The 24,038-nt window shown below is 44.3% G+C and overlaps 1 protein-coding gene across 3 annotated transcripts in view; it reads right to left on the bottom strand.

The window, feature by feature from the left end:
- GATAD2B (GATA zinc finger domain containing 2B) overlaps positions 1–24,038 on the bottom strand; it is an 87,429-nt gene that overhangs the window by 18,270 nt on the left and 45,121 nt on the right. The window lies entirely within an intron of this gene.

Here is a 24,038-nt window from a genome sequence, read left to right as displayed (position 1 = left end):
TGCCTTCGGCTCAGGTCATGATCTCAGGGTCCTGGGATCGAGCCCCACATCGGGCTCTCTGCTCAGCAGGGAACCTGCTTCCTCCTCTCTCTCTCCCTGCCTCTCTGCCTACTTGTGATCTCTGCCTGTCATATAAATAAATAAAATCTTAAAAAAAAAAAAAAGATTTTATTTATTTTTCAGAGACTGAGCAAGCACAAGCAGGGGGAGGGGCACAGGGAGAGGGAGAAGCAGATTCGCCACTGAGCAAGGAGCCCGACATGTGATTCCATCCCAGGACCTGGGATCATGACCTGAGCCAAAGGCAAACGCTTAATCGAGTGGGCCACCCAGGTGTCCTAGATATGCTAGTTTTAACTATCAAACCAAATCCTTTTCCTGGAAAAGACTCTTATGAACGGAGAAGTTCGTCCAGTCACCCAGGCGGATCTTTAGCTGGCCTCTCTTATGAAGGACGAGAAGAGGAAGTAAACAAAGAACACTTCATGGGGAGCCACAGTTGCTGGACGCAGCAAGTCTATGCGGATACAGATTCAGTATCTTAAGACAGTGACTTTAGGGGGCGCCTGGCTGGCTCATTTGTTGGAGCAGGAGACTTGATCTTGGGGTTGTGAGTTCAAGCCCACTGGGCATAAAGCCTACTTAGAAAAAAAAAAGATACTTGACTTTTATGAAAGGCTCAGGTGTTTAGGCTGAGAAGAGGTAATACTTTCTCTACTTATGCAACAAAATTATTAAAGATAGAAAATTATCATTTTCCCTCTCACTTTTTTTTTAAAGATGTTATTTATTTATTTGATAGAGATCACAAGTAGGCAGAGAGGCAGGCAGAGAGAGAGGGGGAAGCAGGCTCCCCACCGAGCAGATGTGGGGCTCGATCCCAGGACCCTGAGATCATGACCTGAGCCGAAGGCAGCGGCTTAACTCACTGAGCCACCCAGGCGCCCCTCACTTTGAATTTTTAAGCTAACAAAATTTAAATGCAGAATCTCTTCCATACTTTTGAATCCAGGGCTGTTTTCCTGATAGGAAATAGCAAAGAGGCACTGGAAAGAAAGTTTTTTGAGTCATGGAAACACAGATTCAAATTGCTAATTACTTTTATAAGGTCTTATAAGTTACTTTACCTCCCTAAATCTTAATTTTATCTTTAAAAGTGGGTACTTAGAAGATGCTCAACAGAATTTAATTTCTATACCCTAGGGTTATGACTTCTAGACCTAAAACATGAGCTCAGACCCACTAATTCACAGACTTGAGTAGCAAGACAGAGAAGACCGACAATGCTAACTGCGGTCTTGCAAAGAAAAATATGTTTATGCTTGTGGCAGCTTCCTTCTTGTAGTGAGGAGAAAAATAACAGCTATTTAATCCTTTCCTGAGTATGACCAAAAAACAAAAACAGAAACAACCAACCAAAGGAAACAGACATTTTGGAGATCAGAAAAAGAAGTCAGAAGCCAGGTCTCTGAATTTTTGGGTAATGTTACTTCTTTTCTTTCTTTTATTATGTTATGTTAGTTATTTTAAAAAATTATCTTTTTTATTATTATTATTTTTTTAAAAAGCACAGTTGGGCATATTTGTGTTTTATTTTATTTTTTATTTTATTTATTTATCACAAGTAGATCACAAGTAGGCAGAGAGGCAGGCAGAGAGAGAGAGAGAGAGCAGGGTTCCTGCTAAGCAGAGAGCCCGATGCGGGGCTCGATCCCAGAACCCTGGGATCATGACCAGAGCTGAAGGTAGAGGCTTTAACCCACTGAGCCACCCAGGCGCCCCGTTGTTATCTTTTTTTAAAAAAAGATTTTATCTATTTATTTGAAAGAGAGTGAGCACAAGTGGGGAGGTGGTAGGGAGGCGCAGAGGGGGAGGGAGAAGCAGGGCTCCCATTGAGCTGGGAGCCTGATGCGGGACTCCACGATCCGGAACTCTGCAGAAGGCAGCTGCTTAACCAACGGAGCCACCCAGGTGACCTGAATCTACCGATCGAAAGTGCACACTTTGGGATGCTGGGTGCCTCTGCTGATTAAGTGGTTGGCTTTTGATTTTGGCTCGGGTCTGATCTCAGGGTCCTGAATGGAGCCCCGTGTTGGGCTCCACGCTCAGCAGGAAATCTGCTTCAGGGTTTGTCTCATGTATGGGTGCTCTCTCAAATAAATAAATGTTAAAAAAAAAAATAAAGTGCACATTTCAGTGGTTTTTACTCTATTCACAGAGCTGTGTAACCATCACCACAATCAATACTAGAACATTTTTAGCATCTACCCCCTCAAGAAACCATACCCATAAGCAGTCCCTCAACCAATTTACTTTCTGACTCTACATTTGTTAATTTGGACTTTTTTTCTTCTTCCAGAAAGAGGGGGGGAGAGAGAGAGAGAGAGAGACAGAGCACAAGATGGGGCGAGAATCTTAAGCAGATTCCATGCCCAGCGCACAGTGAGACACAGGGCTTGATCTCATGACCCTGAGAAATCCTGACCTGAGCGGGAATCGAGAACCGGACGCTTAACTGACTGAGCCACCCAGGCACCCCTGGACTTGTCACATAACTGGAACCATATGCGCTTCTTCTGCGACTAGCTTCTGTCAATGTGCATCATTTCTGTCTGCAGCCTGTGTCGTGCGTCTGTCTTTTCATGTCCAAATAATATTCCATTTGTGTTCGCGTATTTTGTTTATCCATTTATCAACTGATGGACATTTGTTTTTTCCCCTACTTTTTCCTGTTATGAACAATGCTGCTATGAATTTTCGTGCACACGTTTTTACGTGAACAGGTTTTCAGTTCTCTTGGGTAAAGACCCAGGAGGGAGCTGCTGGGCTGCTTTCCAAAGAGACCGGGCCGTCGTCGGTCACCACCAGCAGCACATGAGCTTCCAACTTCTCTGCATCCTCGTTTCATTTCAACAGCTTCAGACAGAGACAGACGACAGAACACAGAGTCTTTAGCGACAGGTCCCCCTAAGGACCTGGTAATTTTTTTTTTTTTTTTTTTTTTAAAGATTTTATTTATTTATTTTACAGAGAGAAATCACAAGTAGATGGAGAGGCAGGCAGAGAGAGAGAGAGAGGGAAGCAGGCTCCCTGCTGAGCAGAGAGCCCGATGCGGGGCTCGATCCCAGGACCCTGAGATCATGACCTGAGCCGAAGGCAGCGGCTTAACCCACTGAGCCACCCAGGCGTCCCGGACCTGGTAATTTTGATAGATGTTATTTCTGAAGTGGTTTACTTTTGAAAAATGCCCACAAGGTGGAAACTGGAACGCTGAATGCTACAGAACATCAAAAGTTAAACTCCAACTCCCCAGTAACTCCCCAGTAACTCCCCAGTGTTCCAGGGAAGGTGACCAACACCTCATACTGAGGGGCACCTGGGTCGAACAGTGGGTTCAAGCCTCGGCCTTTGGCTCAGGTCATGATCCCAGGATCCTGGGATCGAGTCTCAAGCAGGTTCTCTGCTCAGCGGGGAGCCTGCTTCCCCCTCTCCCTCCCTCCTTCTCAAATAAACAATAAAATCTTTAAACAAAACAAAACAAAACATCTCATATTGAGAGGACCACTGAGAATCCCGTGGGAAGCTGTGAGTGAGGAAAGTCTGTTACTCAACTGATCACACACCTAGATGCAAAAAATACTCCAGAAAGGTACAAAGCAAGATACACAAATGCAAAGTAATATGGCACAGAGTTCCAAGTTTTGAGGCAAATTCATAAGCACTGGAAATATGTAACAAAGGAACAAAACATCGATAACCTAGAGTGAATGGAGTCTGGGACGCCATGATCATCCCGGCTTCTCAGATGGTTATACGCACAGCTGAACACTGCTCAAAGACCCGCCCCCCATATTACACTCCAGCAAAATACACAGATACACTAGAAGTTGGGAGAAACCAGAAACAGATATTTGAATGTCTAAGGTAAGTAATCTTTCCCAAGAGATGCCTTGAAAATGCTGACCAAACTTTCCTTGAGCATTCTTTTTTTTTTCTTTTTAAAGATTTTATTTATTTACTTGACAGAGAGAGATCATAGGTAGGCAGAGAGGCAGAGAGAGAGAGGAGGAAGCAGGCTCCCCGCTGAGCAGAGAGCCCGATGCGGGGCTCGATCCCAGGACCTGGGATCATGACCTGAGCCCAAGGCAGAGGCTCAACCCACTGAGCCGCCCCGGCGCCCGTCCTTGCCCATTCTTTACTGATCTAGCCATTCTGCCACGAAATCCGATAAAACATGGATGAATCTTGAAAATATCATGCAAAGTGAGGTAAGTCACATGCAGAAGAACAAGTATTTCCACTAACATGAGGTACCTAGAATAGGCAAATTAACCAAGATAGAAAGTACATCAGTGGCTACCTGCGACTCAAGTGGCGACGCGACAGTGAGGAACTGTTATTTAAGTGGAACAGAATCTCTGGGGTGAAGAGAAAGTTCCTGGTGGTGCCCGGGTGTGGCTCAGTGAAGCGCCTGCCTTTGGCTCAGGTCGTGATCCCAGGGACCCTGGGGTCGAACGCTACATCTGGCTCCTTGCTCAGCAGGGAGGCTGCTTTTCCCTCCGCTGCTGTTCATGCTCTTTCAAATAAATAAGTAAAATCTTAAAAAACAAAAAACAGTCCTTAAAATGGACAGTGGTGATAGTTTCACAACACTGTGAATATACCTAAGGCCACTGAAACTGTACAGTTAAAAATGGTTAAATTGATAAATTTTAGAAAAAAAAAAGGAAAAAAAGGTTTAAAAAATTGTTATATTTTGCCACAATAAGAAAAAAATCCAATGTAACTGAGATAAATTAAAAATGTCATGAGAGGGGCACCTGGGTGGCTCAGTGGGTTAAGCCTCTGCCTTTGGCTCGGGTCATAACCTCAGGGTCCTGGGATGGAGTCCCGCATCGGGCTCTCTGCTCAGCCGGGAGTCTGCTTCTCCCTCTCCCTCTGCCTGCTGCTCTGCAAACTTGTCTGTCTTTCTGTCAAATAAATAAATAAATAAAATCTAAAAAAAAAAAAAAAATGTCATGAGAGAGGGCGCCTGGGTGGCTCAGTCATTTCACACGTCCAACTCTTGATTTGGGCTCGGGTCATGAGACTCACCCCTGCACTGGGCTCTGTGCTGGGTGAGAAGCCTGTTGAAGATTCTCTCTCTCTCTAAAAATAACAAAAAAACCAAGAAAACAAACAAAAAAAAAACACAAAAGAAAAGGTGAAAGAAAGAACAAAGGAAAAAAAGTGGCACATGAGGTGATAGAAATATTCTAAAACTGGATTGTGGCAATAGCCGCACAACTCTGTATATCTACATTAAAAAAAAGAGTCACTGAGGGGCGCCTGGGTGGCTCAGTCAGTTAAGCCTCTGCCTGAATTCAGCTCAGGTCATGATCCCAGAGTCCTGGGATCGAGTCCCCGCATCTCTGCACAGGCTCTCTGGTCAGCAGGGGTCCTGCTTCCCCCTCTCCCTCTGCCTGCTGCTCTGCCTACTTGTGTGCTGTCAAATAAATAAATAAAACCTTAAAGAAAAAAGAATATTCAATGTAACTTTATCACATAAAAATTCCTCTCTAAAAAAAACAAAACAAAAATTCTGCAAAATAGGGGAGCCAGGCTGACACAGTCAGTAGAGCATGCGCTACTTAGTCAATCTCAAGGTTGTGAGTTCAAGCCCCACATCTGGTGTGGAGCCCCCTTAAAATAAAATTTTCAAAAAATCCTCTAAGATAAATGTTAATTTTGCCTTTTAAAGATTATTTATTTGAGAGCGAGCGAGCGAGAGAGCATAAGCTGGGGGAGGGAGAGCTGAGTGGGGAGCCTGATGTGGGGGCTGGGCCCCTCCCCTGGGATCATGACCTGAGCCGAAGGCAGACGCTAATGGACTGAGCCACCCAGGTGCCCTGTATTTTGCCTTTTAATGCCTAACCAGCCTTTTTTTGTTTCTTATGGGCTGCTAATGATAATCACTAATCTTTAAAAGCCAAACACTGCTAGGCACTTCTCATGTGCTCTCATTTCAATCTCCTCGACAAGTTACTAGGTGGTATTATCCCTAACTTCACAGTTGGGAAAACGTTCAATCCAGTATCTCTGGGCTATAAAGCGTTAGACAGTAAATCTGGGATTGCTATGCAGGACTAACACACTTCAAAAATCTGTTACACAGATTGACGGACCAGAGCTGGAGAACCTGGAGAACCATGGGAAGCGGTGCTGGGTATTTGTGAATGCACACACCCCCCCTGCCCCCGCCCCAAACACCAAGAATACTATGAGTCCAGCTCATGGTTAGCTGGCAGGAATAAAGGGGAAAAAAGATTAGGTCACTGTCTCTTTTTCTTTTTAAGATTTTATTTATTGATTTGACAGAACGACAGCGAGAGCAGGAACACAAACAGAGGGAGGGAGAAGCAGGCCTCCCACTGAGCAGGGAGCCTGATTGGGGCTCGATCCCAGGATCCTGGGATCATGACCGGAATTGAAGGCAGACACCTGATGACTGCGCCACCCAGAAGCCCCTAGGTCACTGCTAACAATTTCATTCTGACAGGAGAAGATGTGCATGTAACTAAAATAAGAACTTGGGTGCTCACACGAACTCATCTTCTCTGCCTTCCTACAGCCTGCTTTTCTCATACTTCAATGAAGAGGGCTGAACTCATCCACAGACAAAAGCCAGAAGCCTGGGAATCATCCCTGACACTTCCTGACTTAAGTCTCAGCCACCAGGTCCTACCCAGTCCTATATTCTCTTCCTCTGAGTATGAATGTGAAAATATGCAGTCCTGGTGTGCTGCTGCTGGCAGCCGTCTTGAGACGAGGAGACACTGCACCAGCCACACGGAGATGGGAGAGAATCCTGGAGCTGGGCCACACCTCAAACTGCCCCAGAGCTAGCGTGGATTCACGCCAGTTACACAGGCCAATAAACTCGCTTAATGTGTAAGCCAGTTGGAGCCAGGTTATCCCTTACCTAAACTAAACTATCTTCATGGAAAACTGTCAGAAGTGCCGATGTGACACTGAGGTGGACGCATCCAATGATCGGGGCACGCAGCACGCAAACTGAAGAGCCGGTGCTCAGGCCAGGGCTGGAGACAGATACTTGTACAGGCAGAGGAGGTAATGGAAGTAATGGATGGGCGCTGAGCAACGCTGCCCAGAAAAAAAGACAGAGTCACAAGAAAAGAGGGCCCAGCATAGATCCCTGGGCAGCACCGACATTTAAGGGTTGGAGGAAACTAAGAAACGGACAGAGAGCTGGAGGAAACACCAGGAAAACAGGACCTCTCAGCAAACTAAAGGAGAGCCCCAACGCTGATGTCTAACAATTACAGGCGAAAAACGCCCAGTTTCAATCTGCTGCTGCCCCTGTGAAAAGAAAGAATGGTCAGGTGGTCACAGCTCCAGCCTCACGATTGTCAAGCTTTCATCTTACTGTTAGCCCCGAACCAAAACCCAGATCTGCAGCGAAGACTCAGAGGACCCTGAGAGAGCAGACGGTGGAGGCTGGAGAGGAAGCACAAAGCAGACAAACATCGGCTGAGTGACCGCTGTTCGCCAGCCGACGTACAATGCTCCTCTCACATTTGCTTTCCCAACTAACCACATCAGAGAATGAATAGAAAAATTTTAATTGTCAGTTAAGTTACAAAGCCCCAATTTTCAGGGCACCTGGCTGGCCTGCCTGGTCAGTAGAGCATGGGACTCTCGATCTCGGCGTTTTAAGTCTTGAGCCCCATGCTGGGTGTTGAGCCTACTCAAAAACAAAACAAAACAAATCAGAACAAAAAACCTCCCCACCAATTTTGAAAAATGATGAAATTTAAGCCTATAGTTATATAAAAGCAAAGCAGTATTCCTTTAAAAAACACATTTTTTTAAAGATTATTTATTTATTTGACAGGCAGAGATCACAAGTAGGCAGAGAGAGAGAGAGAGGAGGAAGCAGGCCCCCTGCCGAGCAGAGAGCCCGATGTGGGGCTCGATCCCAGGACCCTGAGACCATGATCTGAGCCGAAGGCAGAGGATTAACCCACTGAGCCACCCAGGCGCCCTCCCTTTTAAAATTTTTTAAAAATTCTAGTTAACATGTAGTGAATATTGGTGTCAGGAGTAGAAGTGAGTGATCCATCACTTACCTACCACACCCAGAGCTCGTCACAAGTGCCTCCATAACGCCCAGCCCCCACCCAAGCCATCCCCCTAACCCTTCCCTCTAGCAGCCCTCAGTTTATCCCCTATGGCTAAGAGTCTCTATGGTCCGACTCCTTCTCTGTTTTTATCTTATTTTATTCTCCCTTCCCTTCCCCATGTTCATCTGTTTTGTTTCTTAAATCCCACACATGAGTGAAATCCTATGGTATTTGTCTTTCTCTGACTTATTTTGCTCAGCATGATGTACTCTAGTTCCATCCACATCACTGCAAATCCTGAGCCAAAGGCAGACACTTAATGACTGAGCCACCCAGGTACCCTGCAAATGGCAAGATTTTATTCTTTCTGACGGCCGCATAGCATTCCCTCACATACATATGCCACATCTGCTTTTACCGTTCATCTGTCGATGGGGCATCTGGGCCACAGTTTGGCTACTGTGGATGCTGCTGCTGTGCACTGGGGTGCACGTGCCTTTTCGGATCACTACATTTGTATCCTGTGGGTAAGTCCCTAGTAGTGCGATTGCTGGGTCGTAGGGTAGCTCTATTTTCAATTTTTGGAGGAACTTCCATGCTGTTTTCCAGAGCGGCTGCACCAGCGTGCGTTCCCACCAACACCGTGGGAGGATTCCCCTTTGTCCGCATCCTCGCCAGCATCTGTCGTTTCCTGACTTGTTTTAGCCGTTCTGACTGGTGTGAGGTGGGGTCTCATCATGTTTTTTTCTTTTTTCTTTTTTTTAAAAGATTTTATTTATTTGACAGACAGAGATCACGAGTAGGCAGAGAGGCAGGCAGAGAGAGAGGGAGGAACCAGGCTCCCGGCTGAGCAGAGAGCCCGATGTGGGGCTCGATCCCAGGACCCCGAGATCATGACCTGAGCTGAAAGCAGAGGCTTAACCCACTGAGTGCTTCAGGTGCCCCTCATCGTGGTTTTGACTTGTATTTCCCTGATGCCGAGTGATGCTGAACATCTTTTCATGCGTCTGTTGGCCCTTTGGATGTCTTCTTTGAAAAGCTGTCTATTCATGTCTTCTGCCCATTTCTTGATTGGATTTTTTGTGTTTTGCGTGTTGAGTTTGATTAGTTCTCCATAGATCTTGGATACCAGCCCTTTGCCTGACAGGTCATTTGCAAACCTTCTCCTGTTCTGTTGGCTGTCTTTTCCTTGTGTTGACTGTCTCCTTTGCTGTGCAGGAGCTTTTCATCTTGACGCAAGCCCAGTAGTTCATTTTCGCTTTTGTTTCCCTTGCCTCTGGAGATGTGTCTAGCAAGGAGTTGCTGTGGCCGAGGTCAAAGAGGTAGCCATCTGCCTTCTCCTCTAGGGTTTTGATGGATTCCAGTCTTCCATTCAGCTCTTTCATCCACTTTGAATTTGTTTTTGTGTGTGGTGGAAGGAAGCGGTTCAAGTTTCGTTCTTCTGCATGTGGCTGTCCAGTTTTCCCAGCACCATTTGTTGAAGAGACTATCTTTTTTCCATTGGACATTCTTTTCTGCTTTGTCGAAGATTAGTTATTTAACACATAAAAAATAAGCTGTTTCGGAATGCCTGGCTGGGTCAGCCGGAGGAGCACGCAACTCTTGATTTCAAGGCCGTGGATTCAAGCTGCATGTTGGGTGTGGAGCTTCTTTTTTGTTTTTTAAGTACTTAACACATATTATATATATAATATACACCTCTGTGTAAGATATATATTCATATAAACATACAAAATATATATACCCTTCTTACAAATTCTGATACTTTTAAAAAATCTTAAGACTTTTCGGGGCACCTGGGTGCCCAGTCAGTTAAGCCTCCAACTCTTTTTTTTTTTTTTTTTTTTTTTAAGAATTTTATTTATTTTATTTTATTTTTTTTAAGATTTTATTTATTTATTTATTTGACAGAGAGAGATCACAAGTAGGCAGAGAGGCAGGCAGAGAGAGAGAGAGAGGAGGAAGCAGGCTCCCTGCTGAGCAGAGAGCCCGATGCGGGACTTGATCCCAGGACCCTGAGATCATGACCTGAGCCGAAGGCAGCGGCTTAACCCACTGAGCCACCCAGGTGCCCAGCCTCCAACTCTTGATTTCAGCTCAGGTCACGATCTCAGGGTTCCTGGGACGGAGCCTCACACCCCCCATCCGGTTCCCCAGTCAGTGGGAAGTCTGCTTGTCTCCTCCCTTTGTCGCTCCCCTGCTCACACATGCTTTCTTGCTCTCTAAAATAAGTATCTCTTATAAAAAAACTTTAAAATCTAAAGACTTTAATTAAAAAAAAAAAAAAGATTTTATTTATTTATTTCACAGACAGAGCTCACAAGTAGAGAGGCAGGCAGAGAGAGAGAGGAGGAAGCAGGCTCCCCGCAGAGCAGAGAGCCCGATGCGGGGCTCGATCCCAGGACCCTGAGATCACAACCCGAGCTGAAGGCAGAGGCTTTAACCCACAGAACCACCGAGGCGCCCCAAGACTTTAATTTTTTTTTTTTTTTAGCAACCTATACGCCCAACGTAGGGCTCAAACTCACAACCTCAAGGATCAAAAGTCATATTCCAGGATTTGGATTCCCCAAATCCAAAGACTTTTAAATGAATATTAGTAAGTTATCAAAAAATACTTTCAATTCTTACTGTTTCCAGTATTTTTCTGATTTCTCTCTCTGACCCACCTTCCAAAGGGACACAACGCGGAGTCGGGGGAATCTCACCGCACACAAGTTTTCGCTTCACCTCTATTTTATTTTTTTAATTTAACTTTCTTTCTTTTTTTTTTTTTTTAACGATTTTATTTATTTATTTGACCAGTGGAGATCACAAGCAGGCAGAGAGGCAGGCAGAGAGAGGGGGAAGCAGGCTCCCTGCCGAGCAGAGAGCCTGACGTGGGGCTCGATCCCAGGACCCTGAGATCATGACCTGAGCCAAAGGCAGAGGCTCCAACCCACTGAGCCACCCAGGAGCCCCTTAATTTAACTTTCTGAGGTAATTGTAGAGTCACAGGAAGTTTCAAGAAATCTTGCAGGAAAGATTCCATGTACCCTTTACCTATTCTCCCCCAACACCATGACCAGGATATCAACGTTGATATAATCTATAGATCTGGGATGTCTGGGGGACTCAGTAGGTTAAGCATCTGCCTTCGGCTCAGATAGGATCCTGAGGTCCTGGGATTGAGCTCTGCTCAGCGGAAGCCTGCTTCTCCCTCTCCCACTCCCCCCATTTGTGTTCCCTCTCTCGCGGTCTCTATCTGCCAATTAAGTAAATAAAATCTTAAAAAAAAAAAAAAAGAGGCAAACCCCTGAGGCGTCCGGGTGGCTCAGTTGGTTAGGCGCCAGATGACTTAATTTTGACGCGGTCACAATCTAAGGGTCATGAGATTGAGCTCCGAGTCTGGCTCGGAGCTCAGCATGGAGTCTGCTTAAGTTTTTCTCTCCCCTGACCTCCTCCCGTCCTGGGCACACGTGTGTTCTCTCCCTCTCTCTCAAAATAAATAAATAAATCTTAAAAAAAAAAAAAAAAAGGATAACCCTTTAGATATGGAAAAGAGATCGGTGATCACCAGGTTGGCGCGTAGTTGGCAGGGGGCAGTGACAGGGTGGGTCTGAGGTGATAGAACTGTTCTCTGTCTTGACTATGGAGGATCCAGGCACCTACGAACGTGGTGACATTGGGAACTAAGTAAGGACAAACGTATCCAAGTAAAATGGGGGAAGATGTATAGATTACTTTTTAAAAAACTTTTATTGGGGCTGGCTTAAAAAAAATTTTTTTTTTATTTTTAAAGATTTGAGAGAGCATGTACACACGAGAGAAAGAACCGAAGCAGGAGGGGCAGAAGGAGAGGGAGAGAGAATCCCAAGCAGACCCCACACTGAGTGTGGAACCTGATGTGCAGTTCCAGCCCAGGACCCCCAGATCATGACCTGAGCTGAAACCAAGATTAAGACCCTTAAATGACTGAGCCACTCAGGCACCCCTGGGGTTGGCTTTTTAAAAAAATGGCTTTTAGTAGAATTCCCTTGAAATTCGTCCAAATTTTTGCATGTACCAATAGTCCATTCCTTCTTATTGCCAACTAGTAGCCCATGGTCAGAATGTACCCTACTTATTGCACTGCTGAAGGGCAATGGAGTTGAAACAGTTTTGTGGTGTTTTTTTTGTTTTTGTTTTTGTTTTTTTTTTTGCCATAACAAAGCTGCTATGAATATTCACATACAAGTTTCTGCAGAAACACAAGTTTTCATTTCTCTGGGATAAATGCATAAGAGTGTTATTACTGCTGAGTAATATAGAAAATTAATGTTTAGCTTTATAAGAAACCACCCATCTGTTTCCTAGCATGGATGGCCCATTATATAATCCCATAAGCAATGTTTGACAAGTCCAGTTTCTTCATATCCTCACTGGCATTTGGTGGTGTCACTGTTTGCTGTTTAACCCATTCTGAGAGGTGTGTAGTGATATTTCACCATAGTTTTCATTTGTATTTCCTTAAAGGCTAGTGATGCTGCATATCCTTCTATGTGTTTATTTGCCATCTGTAAATCCTCTTTTGTGAGGGGCACCTGGGTGGCTCAGTGGGTTAAAGCCTCTGCTTTCAGCTCAGGTCATGATCCCGGGGTCCTGGGATTGAGCCCCGCATCGGGCTCTCTGCTCAGCAGGGAGCCTGCTTCCTCCTCTCTCTCTCTCTCTGCCTGCTTGTGATCTCTGCTTGTCAAATGAGTGAATAAAATCCTAATAAATAAATAAATAAATAAATAAATAAATAAATCCTCTTTTGTGAAAACCCCTCTGTTCATGTTTTCTGGCCGTGTTCTAACTGGATTGTTTTACCTATTTAGTTCTAAGAGTTCTTCACATAGTTAGGCCCTGGTCATTTGTTACATATGTGGCTTCCTAACTTACTTTTAGTGAAATTAAACACTTAGAGATACATTCAAAGCACCCTGGATAACTACACCCGCAATCCATTCCCCGCCTCCTCCTCTCCCCAGAGAAAGGCATTATTCTGATGAGTTTGTTATCATTTCCATGGATACTGTTACAAGATTACTGCATAAGTATCTTTAAATAATGTATGGTACAGTTTGTGTACTTTTATAAATTCTAGTTTAGAAAGTAGGCTCTTGTACATGTCCTTTTCCATTTGCCTTTCAATGTTCATTTTTAAAGTTGTTGTTTTTTTTAAGATTTTATTTATTTATTTGACAGACAGAGATCACAAATAGGCAGAGAGGCAGGCAGAGAGGGGGTGGGACTAGAGGGGGAAGCAGGCTCCCCGCTGAGCAGAGAGCCCGATGCGGGGCTCCATCCCAGGACCCTGGGAACATGACCTGAGCCGAAAGCAGAGGCTTTAACCCACTGAGCCACCAAGGTGCCCCCATTTTTAATTTTTTTAAAATTTATCCAAGTAAATGTATGAAGTCCTACTTCATTTGTTTTAACTGCTGTGTAGAACTCCATTGCAAAAATATACGATTTAGTAATCCATTCTCCAGTTCAACATTAAGTATCAATTTGTTGATGTTTAATGCTGCGAAGTCTACTTCTGGCCAAGTTGGTGTTAACAGGGGCGGATTTACCCTCCTACCTGAAATAACAACGGCCCAGACAAAAATACATGAGACAGGTTTTCAAGACACTGGACATCGGACAACAAAGGCAGTGGCCCCGCAGGAACAGGACACAAACAAGGTAAGCTTGCCAACTGCCCTCCTTTATGGTCTTAGGGGAGCTTCTAAGACATGGTGTGCACAGGTGGAACTGAGGCAGAGCCAGGCCGGCTCAGGAGCAGAGGAGACGGAGCGGAGGTCTAGTGAAAGGACAGAGTACCACAGAGGTGACCACTGCAGAGACACCAGTCACAAACAACACAGGAAGCGTTGAGGAGCCTGCGGGGAGACGGGAATCTTCACACACTGCTGCTGGGAATGGAAAATGGTACAATCAGTTTTGGAAAAAAGCTCGGCGGTTCCTCACAAAGTTAAACACAGAGTTATCATATGACCCACAGTTCCATTGCTAGGCATACACCCGAGAGAACTGAAAATACTATTCCCACACAAAAATCTGTACACCAATGTTCACCGCAGCATTATTCCTACAGCTGAAAAGTGGAAACAACCCAAATGTCCGTCAACTGATGAATCAGCAAAATGTCGCGACCCTGTAAAACGGAGTATTATATGGTCACAAAAAAGAATGAAGTACTGATAAGAATTACAATACAGATGAACCTTAGAAACATTACCTAAGTGATGGAAGTCAGTCACAAATGGCCATCTATTGTATGACTCCATTTATATGAAAAGTCCAGAATAGGCAAGTCAATGGAAATAGGAAGTGGACCAGTGGCTGCCCATAGCTGAAGAGAGGGTCATAATGCATCATGCCTGCTGCCGGGTCAGAGGTTTCTTCCTTCCTTTCTTTTTTTAAAGATTTTTTATTTATTCATTTGAGAGGGAGAGAGCAAGCACGAGTGGGGGGGCAGTGGCAGAGGATAAGGGAGGGGCGAAAGGAGAGGCAGAAGCAGGCTCCTGCTGAGCAGAGAGCCCAACGCAGGGCTCAGTCTCAGGACCAAGACATCCTGACCTGAGCCGAAGGCAGATGCTCAACCACTTGAACCACCCAGGTGCCCCAGAGGTTTCTTTTTTGGGGTGATGAAAATGTTCTAATCTTAGAGTGTGGGGATAGTTGTACTACTCTGTGAATACACTGAAACCACTACACTGCACACTCAATAGGTGAATTGTGTGGTACGTAAAAAAAGATCTCAATAAAGAAGTTAAAATGCACTGATTTTAAAAGCAGATTAGTGATTACAGGGAAAAAAAAATTAACGAACCAGGAGAGGTAGTAATAAAAATGACCTCAAAACAGTCGGAAAGAATAAATAAGAAGAGCATGAGGGGACTGGGAGACTTTTTTTAAAAAGAATATATATATATTTTTAAAGAATTTTATTAATTTATTTGAGAGAGAGAGAGAGAGTGCATGTGTGCATAGGCAGGGGGAAAGAGCAGACATCCCAGGACCCTGGAATTATGACCTGAGCCAAAGGCTGATGCCTAACTGATTGAGCTACCCAGGCACCCTAAAGCTGGGGAACAACTTTAAGCAGCCTAATATCCAGACAACTGGAGTTGCTCAAAGAGTTATAGGAGTGGACAGAAAAAACATATGGATAAGTAATGACCAAAAAAGAATAAACAGTGAAAATTATAAACCTACAAATTCAAGAATCTCAATAAACCCCAAGCACAAGGAACATGAAAACTATATCCCAAGGGACATAATTAAATTGCTTAGAACTGCTACAAAAACTTAAAAGTAGCCAGGGCAGGGCAAGGGGAAGATCGATTATGTAAAAATAAGGATAATTCCAGATTTCTTGTAGGAAACAAGGCAAAAGAAAAGACAAAGAGAGGAAGAAACAAACCTGACAACCTAAAATACCATACCCAGAATAATATCCTTTAAAAACAAGGGTGAGGGGTGCCTGGGTGGCTCAGTGGGTTAAGCACCTGCCTTCGGTTTGGGTCATGATTCCAGGGTCCTGGGATCGAGCCCTGCATCGTGCTCTCTGCTCAGCAGGGAGCCTGCTTCCCTTCCTCTCTCTGCCTGCCTCTCTGCCTACTTGTGATCTCTCTGTGTCAAATAAATAAAATCTTAAAAACAAAAACAAAAACTGAGGAATCATAGATCTGTACCTCTAAACCAATAATACATTATGTTAATTAAATTTTTAAAAACAGGGGCCTGGGTGGCTCAGTGGGTTAAGCTGCTGCCTTCGGCTCGGGTCATGATCTCAGGGTCCTGGGATGGCGTCCCGCATCGGGCTCTCTGCTCAGCAGGGAGAATGCTTCCCTCTCTCTCTCTCTCTCTGCCAGCTCTCTACCTACCTGTGATCTCTCTCTGTCAAATAAATAAATTAAATCTTTTAAAAAAAAATTTTTAAATAAAGAATTTTTTAAAACGAATTAAAAAAAAAATACCTAGCTGCTGAACACATTCAAGTCTCCCTGAAAATGTTTACTTCATCCTCATTTTAGAATGAGCAGAGTTCTAACTCACTTATCTTTTCTCTTTGAAACTTTGAAAATACTACTTTCCTTACATTTTCTTGGTGTTTGAGAAGTCTGACTGAAGTCTAATTTTCATTCCTTTGCGGTAATGTTTCTTCCTCCCTGGTTGCTTTCATTAGTTCTTTGTCTTTGACGTTTTACAAGATTCAGTATTATTAGTGTGTTCTAATGTGTTTCGTTTTATTGCTCCTTTCAAAATTCGCTATTTTTTCCTGAAGTTGAAGACTGATATATTTAGCAATTCTGGAAAATTCTCAGTTATTATCTCTTTGAGCATATTACCATCTCATTTTTCCTATCCTATCCTAGAACCCCTATGACATTTATCTTGGACCATCTTATTCTGGTCTCCATTTCTCAATCTTTTTGTCATGTTTTCCATTTCTTTCTATCTTGATGCTGCATTCTGTATAATTTCCTCCTATCGCTCCTTGTTCTTTCTTTAGCTATGCTATAAATATGCTATTTAACAAACATACCTTCTGAGGGTTTTTTAAAAAAATTTGACAGAGACAGAGAGAGAGAGAGAGAGAGAGCGAGCGCACACACAAGTAAGGGGAGGGGCAGGCGGAGGAAGAAGAAGCAGGCTCCCCGCTGAGCAAAGCCAGATGCGGAACTCATCCTAGGACCCTGAGATCATGACCTGAGCCACCCAGGCGCCCCACATCTTCCGAGTTCTTAACTTTACTCATCTACTGCAGAACGTATCAACTTTGGATACAATTAGAATCATCTGAGGGGGGTACCTGGGTGGCTCAGTCATTAAGCCTTCAGCTCAGGTCATGATCTCAGGGTCCTGGGACTGAGCCTGACGTCGGGCCCCTGCTCAGCGGGGAGTCAGCTTCTCCCTCTGCCTCTGCTGCTCCCCCTGCCCTCTGTCAAATAAATAAAATTTAAAAAAGGAATAATCCACTCGCTTAGCAACTCTCAAATGTCTCACACAGTATTATCAGCTATGGTCACCCCATGCAAACGCCACATCTCCGTGATTAAAAAGATCTCCAGAACCTATTTTGTAATTAGGAGTTTGTACCTTTTGAGCAGCCTCACCCATTTCATCCACTCATCCCCACAAGCAACCATCAATCTATTCGAAGTTTTTGGTTTTGTTTAGATTCCTCATGTAAGTGAGAAGGTACCTTTCTCTGTCTCACTTACCTCAGAATAATGCCCTTAAGGTCCATCCATGTTGTCGAAAGAGGCAAGATTTCCTTCCTTTTGATGACTCATATTCCACATTTATATTTGGTGACCCGTTTTCCGCCCATTAAAATGTTAAGCTGCTTGGGAGAGGTCCCCGCCCCCCATTTTACTGAGTGTCTGGCCTGCTGAACAGAAGACCATATTCTGCATTTTTAGATATTCTATTTGGTTTTTTCAAATCTGTCTCCCCCCAATTGTTTTTTCTATTCTTTCAAAATCTTTACACTTAATATACTTTAAATATACTTATTTTTTAAGCTATAATCAAGAGATTTGGGGCGCCTGGGTGGCTCAGTCGTTAAGCGCCTGTCTTCTGCTCAGGTCATGATCCCAACATCCTGGGATCGAGCTCTGCATTGGGCTCCCTGCTCCACGGGAGGCCTGCTTCTCCCTCACCCACTCCCCTTGCTTGTGTTCCCTCTCTCACTGTCAAATAAATAAAATCTTTAAAAAAGAGAGATTATCTGAAGTTTCAGTTCCTACTGATTTTTTAACAGTGACGTATTGTTGGTAAATGAATTAATTGTTTCTTGTGCCTTTTGTCATTTTCTATTGTGAGCCTTGTTTTCATTGTGACTTTATCTGTAGGAATCCTGTGTGATTTGGATTGTGCACCTTTTCCTTCAGAGTATTTCATATGCTTCTGCCAGCTACACCAAAGGAATAAAGGGTTCCAAATAATTTTTTTATATTTATTTCTCAGCTTGGGGATCTCCAGATGAAAATAATTTAAGCCTGTATGAGTGCAGGCCTGTACTTAAATTTTCAGGGGGTACTCCCACCCGTTCCTAATCAGAACCTGGAGTGTGACAGAAGTTTCCTTGTTTTTCTCAACTAGGAGATGGAATTTTTTAATGGTCATCTCCCTGTGACCTCCTGGCCTTACAAGGGGGTTCTCATCTCTAACTCTGTGCCAGGCATAATGCTTTGTCTCTGGACCCCAATCACTAAAGCATTAAAAACAAGTCTTCTGGTGCCCGAGACTGGGAAAGCCCCCAGAACTGTCCCAGCACTAAGTCATACACACACACACACACACACACACACTCACTCTCTCTCTCTCTTTCTCAGCTCCCCTTTCACTTGTTGCCCCTGAGGATTTCCCTTATTTCTTCCAGGCTTAGCTGTGCATTTAAGAGGAAGTTCACTTAAGGAAAAAAAAAAAAGTTTGTTACACTTTATCCAATACTACTAGGTTGTTGTTTTAATATTTATTTATTTGACAGAGAGAGAGCAAGAGACAAGGAACACAAGCAGGGGGAGTGGGAGAGGGAGAAGCAGGCTTCCCCCTGAGCAGGGAGCCCGATGCGGGGCTCGATCTGGGATCCAGACCTGAGCCAAAGGCAGATGCCTAACGACTGAGCAACCCAGGTCCCCCTTACTAGGTGTTTTGTAATGGAATTACAAAAGATTTTAAGGTTATGTGGACTGCCATACTCCAGAGTCAAAATGATAATCTGAAAGTATAAATTTTATATTTTTAATAACTACTTTAGTAACTTTTCAGAGCAGATAGGCCTTCCAGCTTCAATAAACAAAATAACTCCACATACTGCTAAGTGCGAAGGGAAAACCATATTTTGGTGATGGAGAGACCCTGCTGTCAACGGAAGCCAGGGGTCAGACCCGAAAGTGCAGAGGGTGAAATCTCAGGTCGGACATGCTTCCTGGTATGATACAGCAGGAAGTACACAGAATCTCCCATAAAGTGTTTTTGCCAAAAACAAGTAACCTTCACAATGAAATCCACTTTGCAAGAAATACAGAGAATCAGAAAGCCAGCTAGAGGATACCATATGGGAACAACATGAGAAATCTAAAATGCAGATCTTGCGTAGAGAGACACTCTCTTCCAGAGCTGCTATGAAAAAGGGCATTGTGGTGGAACAGGAAATTTTGATCTTTTTGGAGAAGCATTTCTATGGCCGTGTAAGAAACTACCACAAAGTTGGAGGTTTCAGCAATGCGAATTTATTACCCTACGGTCTAAAGTCAGAGGTTTTGAATGGGTCTTGCTGGCTAAGTTACGGGCATCAGCAGGGAGGTCTGCCACATTCCTTCCGGGGTCTCTGAAGGAAAATCTATTCTCCTACCTTTCCCAGCTGGATACTGCCTGCTTTCCTGGGGTTATGGCCATTTCTCCATCCTTCAAGTCATCAGTGATGGGCTGGGCTCGTCTCCTCCTCAAGCTGTCATCTTTCTGACTGTCTTCTGCACTTCTCCATGTTAAGGACCCTTGCAATTACAGTGGGCCCACGTGGATAATCTGGACCACTATCCTTATTTTAAGGTCAGCTGATTAGTAACCTTGATTTCATCTGCTATCTTAATTCCCCTTTGCCAGGAAAGTGGAACACATTCACAGATTCTAGTAATTAGAAAGTGGCTATCTTGCAGGAAGGGGCATTATTCTGTTTAACACGGCAGTATCTTCAATATCTAGAAGTCAAGTCTAAAATTTACTTTGAAATAGTTCAGAAACACTATGCATATGCTACACACCAATGAAGCAAATATGGCAAAATGTGTACTGTTAACTGAAGATGCTAGTTACATAGCTGTTTATTGTTCTAGTCTGTTTTTATATATATTTAAACATTTCCATTTTTCTTAAAAATTGAAGTTTTTAGATTAACTGAAAAGGGGGGGGGGGCATGAACAGAACAGACTCCTTTTCCAGAAGGAGGCCTTTCACTTGACCACAGAGAACAGAAAGTGAGGCGGCACAAGGATGCAAAGTGCGCCATAGCGAGCAGCAGTGTGGTGGGAGGCACGGACAGCCCTCCTGGACCGTGGATCCGGTTACTGCCGGGCTCCGTGAGGGAACTCTGCCCACCCTCCCACCCCCCGGCACAGAGTTACTAAAGCTCTTGTCACTTCCTAAGTGATAAGAACACTAGGAGCATCTTTTGTTCTAATGAGACGTATCTGGGTGGGTCCTTAGGAGCTCGAAACTCCCTCTCCATCCCCATCCTCCAGACAGGGGCTGGAAACGTAATTAATGATCCATCCAGACTATTGACGAAGCTTCCGCAGAATCCAAAAAATTTGGGGTGCAGGAGCTTCCAGTCGGTGGATAGAGGTCCTGGGAGGGGGCGTGCCCGGACCAAGCATGAAAGCACCTTAGATTCTATGAAATACAGTATTTATGAAATGCCTCCTACTTATTATTAGCATTATTCTGGCACTGAGGACACAATGTTGAACAAAGTCTCTACCCTCCTGGGCTGAACATTCCAGTGGGAAAGAGAAAACATACATATGTAAAGTAGGGATAAGGACCTTTAAGAAGGTTAAGCATGAAAATGGGTTAGAGAGCGTTGGTGGGGGAGACTACTGTTAGGGCACAATCAGGAAAGTCCTACCTCCTGAACTGGGTGGGAAGTGAAATCTGGATGCATCTGAGAGACAATGAATGCTGCCAGAGACAGGTGCTCAGTAAGTACAAGAAACAGTTAAAAACACCAACAAACAAACTAGATGAAATGCCATATCCACGACAGAGAGTGGTAGGAAATGAGGTAGGCGAGGTAATCTCGAGGCCAAATCAGGTATGGCCTTGACTCAGGAATATCAGGTAGGATCTACACCTTGAGCTCAGGTCATAATTCCAGGGTCCTGGGATCGAGCCCCGCACTGGGCTCCCTGCTCAGTGCACAGCCTGCTTCTCCCGCTCCCTCTGATGCTACCTTTGCTTGTGCTCTCTCTCACACGCGCTCTCTGGCAAAGAAATAAATAAAATCTTAATTTAAAAAAAAAGGAAAACAAAGAAGGAACAGAGAAATACAGATGCCCGGGATGTGGAGTCTGAGAAGCCCGTGCAGGCTGACTCCAGGTCTTCTATCTCTGCAGGCGTGTGAACGAGTGATAATGTCTTCCGTAGAAATGGTCACTAATGGGAGAAAAATGAAAAGTGCACCTCTCTAACACGGTGTGCTGGGACTGGCTGAGACACAAGCTCAAGCGAAGCTACAACAAAATCATAGAAAACGTGAGCGCAAACAGAGAAGAGTCCAACATTTACAAACTGAAGAGAACACAAGCAACTAAGATGGGAAGTGGTCTGTGAGGCCGAAGGAAGCCAGGAGCAGGTGTCCTAGAAGCAGAGTAGAGTGACTTTTTCCCCACTAGTCTAAGTCTCTCTAAAGCTTTAAATATCTCCAGAGTCTCTCCATTCTTTCAACCTTCCTGCCATCCTTCAGAATAGCATCTTTTCTCTCCTAATCTACAGCAAACACATTCCATGACCTTGCGGTCTCAGCATGTAAGGCACCTGCCCCCACCCATTCATCTTTCAGAGAGCCAGCAAAGTGACCAGAGAGAGAGAGAGAGAGGAAGAAAGGAAAAAGAAAAGTGTAACCTTGCCGTCTCAGCCTTAGTATCAAAGACTTCCCATTACCTGCAACAACAGCACATTGGTCCTTACATCGTCTGGCTCCAATTCACCTCCTTACCTCCTGCCATTCCTACCCTTAAGTATTTTATGGGCCAGACACACCTACACACTCTCTCATGCTGCCAAGCTTTACTGTGTGACATTTTCCTAGTAAATCTTTCAACTTTTACTCTAACACCACACAAAGACATTTCTTTTACAGATAGGGGGACAGTGTGTACTAGTCTGCGTGGAACAGTACCAGTTTATACCTACCGCCCCTCAAAATGTAAAAAGCATCCCTTTCCCCTTTGTCAGTGCTTCAGTTTAGAGGGTAAATTTACAAGGACCGCTCTATCTAGGAAAGCTTCCCCATTCTCCCAGGCAGTATTTTCCTTCCTCAGTGTTCTCAAAACATTTTTGACACGTCACACCTGTCTCATTACTAAATTACTTGTCCATTTCCGCTAAAAACCTGTGAGATCCCAGAGGTCAGGAACCATGTCTTCTTCATTTACTTACCTCTTGCACCTAACCCATACATGTAAGGCACTCAAAAATCATTCTGTTGAATGAATTCCTGGCTTCAAGGATCCGTATCTATCTACCTCTCTAACACTCTGAAAGGAGGGGCCAGGTAGACGAGAGGGAAAGAAAGAGTGTGGGGTTGGAGAACAAGACGAGACCGGAAGCCAGCTGAGAGAAGGGACGATCTGCTCTAGGATTAACAGTAAAGGGCCCTAACAGGAGTACCAGAAACTCCAACTCAAAAGGGCGCCCGACTCCAGAATGCTTTAAACCTGTTAGAGAAGTATGCTACATCCTTTCAAAATGTCTTAGTTTGGAATTATTACAAAGAAACATCACCAAGTTATACAAATTTTTTTTTTTTTTTTTTTTTTTTTTAGTTTTTAAAAGATTGTATTTATTTGACACACACACACAGAGATCACAAGCAGGCAGAGAGGCAGTTGGGGGAGTGGGGGAAGCAGGCTCCCTGCTGAGCAGAGAGCCCAATGCAGGGCTCCATCCCAGGACCCTAAGATCATGACCTAAGCCAAAGGCAGAGGCTTAACCCACTGAGCCACCCAGGCGCCCCACCAAGTTATACACTTTAAAAATGTAAGCATGCTACTAGAATTCAGAGCAAGACTGCTCAAGACCAGGAAATTTTTATGGATCTGGATTTTAAATCAGCTATGCATACTGCCAGCCTTAGGCGGCAATGACACAGCTGAATAGTGAGCGCCTCACCGTGTCTCTCTATAGCCCTAGCTGCTGACAGACTCCCTATTCAATGATATGATAGATAAATGTCCATGACAATTAACAGAACTTATATTGTTTTTTTTTAAGTTTGCAATGCACTTTAAAAAAAGATATTTAGGGGCGCCTGGGTGGCTCAGTGGGTTAAAGCCTCTGCCTTTGGCTCAGGTCATGATCTCAGGGTCTTGGGATCGAGCTCCGCATCGGGCTCTCTGCTCAGTGGGGAGCCTGCTTCCCCCTCTCTCTGCCTGCCTCTGCCTACTTGTGATCTCTGTCTGTCAAATAAATAAATAAAATCTTTTAAAAAAAGATATTTATTTAAGATTTTATTTACTTATTTGAGAGAGAGAGAGAAGCAGAATTCCCTCTGAGCAGGGCTCAATCCCAAGACCCCGGGATCATGACCTGAGCTGAAGGCAGATGCTTAACCAACTAAGCCACCCAGGGGTCCGATGGGAGAGAGAGAGCGAGAGAGAGCGAGCGAGAGATCCAGCACATGAGCACAAGCAGGGGAGACGGGCAGAGGGAGAGAGAGAATCTTAAGCAGACTCTGCGCTGAGTGCAGAGCCCAACACAGGACTTGATTCCATGACCCTGAGTTCATGACCTGACCCAAAACCAAGAGTCAGACACTCAACTGACTGAGCGACCCAGGTGCCCCTGTTTGCAGTATACTCTTACATACGTTGTGTTTTACGTTCCTAGAAGATAGGCAAGGTAGTAAAACTGTCTCAGTTTTACGGATGAAGAAATCAGACTTCCTGGGAACGGCAGAAGAGACAATATCCAGCTTGCCAGTTTCAACACAAAATCATTTCCATTTCTGAAGAGCAACACTACTCAAAGTGTGGCCCGAAGATGGGCACCGGCCTGTGAACTGTTAGTTTTCACTCTGTAACAACATGAGTAAGAATTTAGAGACTTTTTTCTTTTAAGATTTTATTTATTTATTGGATAGACAGATATCACAAGCAGGCAGAGAGAGAGGGA

The sequence above is a fragment of the Mustela lutreola genome, chromosome 14, assembly GCF_030435805.1.
Source record: "Mustela lutreola isolate mMusLut2 chromosome 14, mMusLut2.pri, whole genome shotgun sequence".
Classification (NCBI taxonomy): domain Eukaryota; kingdom Metazoa; phylum Chordata; class Mammalia; order Carnivora; family Mustelidae; genus Mustela; species Mustela lutreola.
This window is presented reverse-complemented; position numbering and strand designations above follow the sequence as displayed.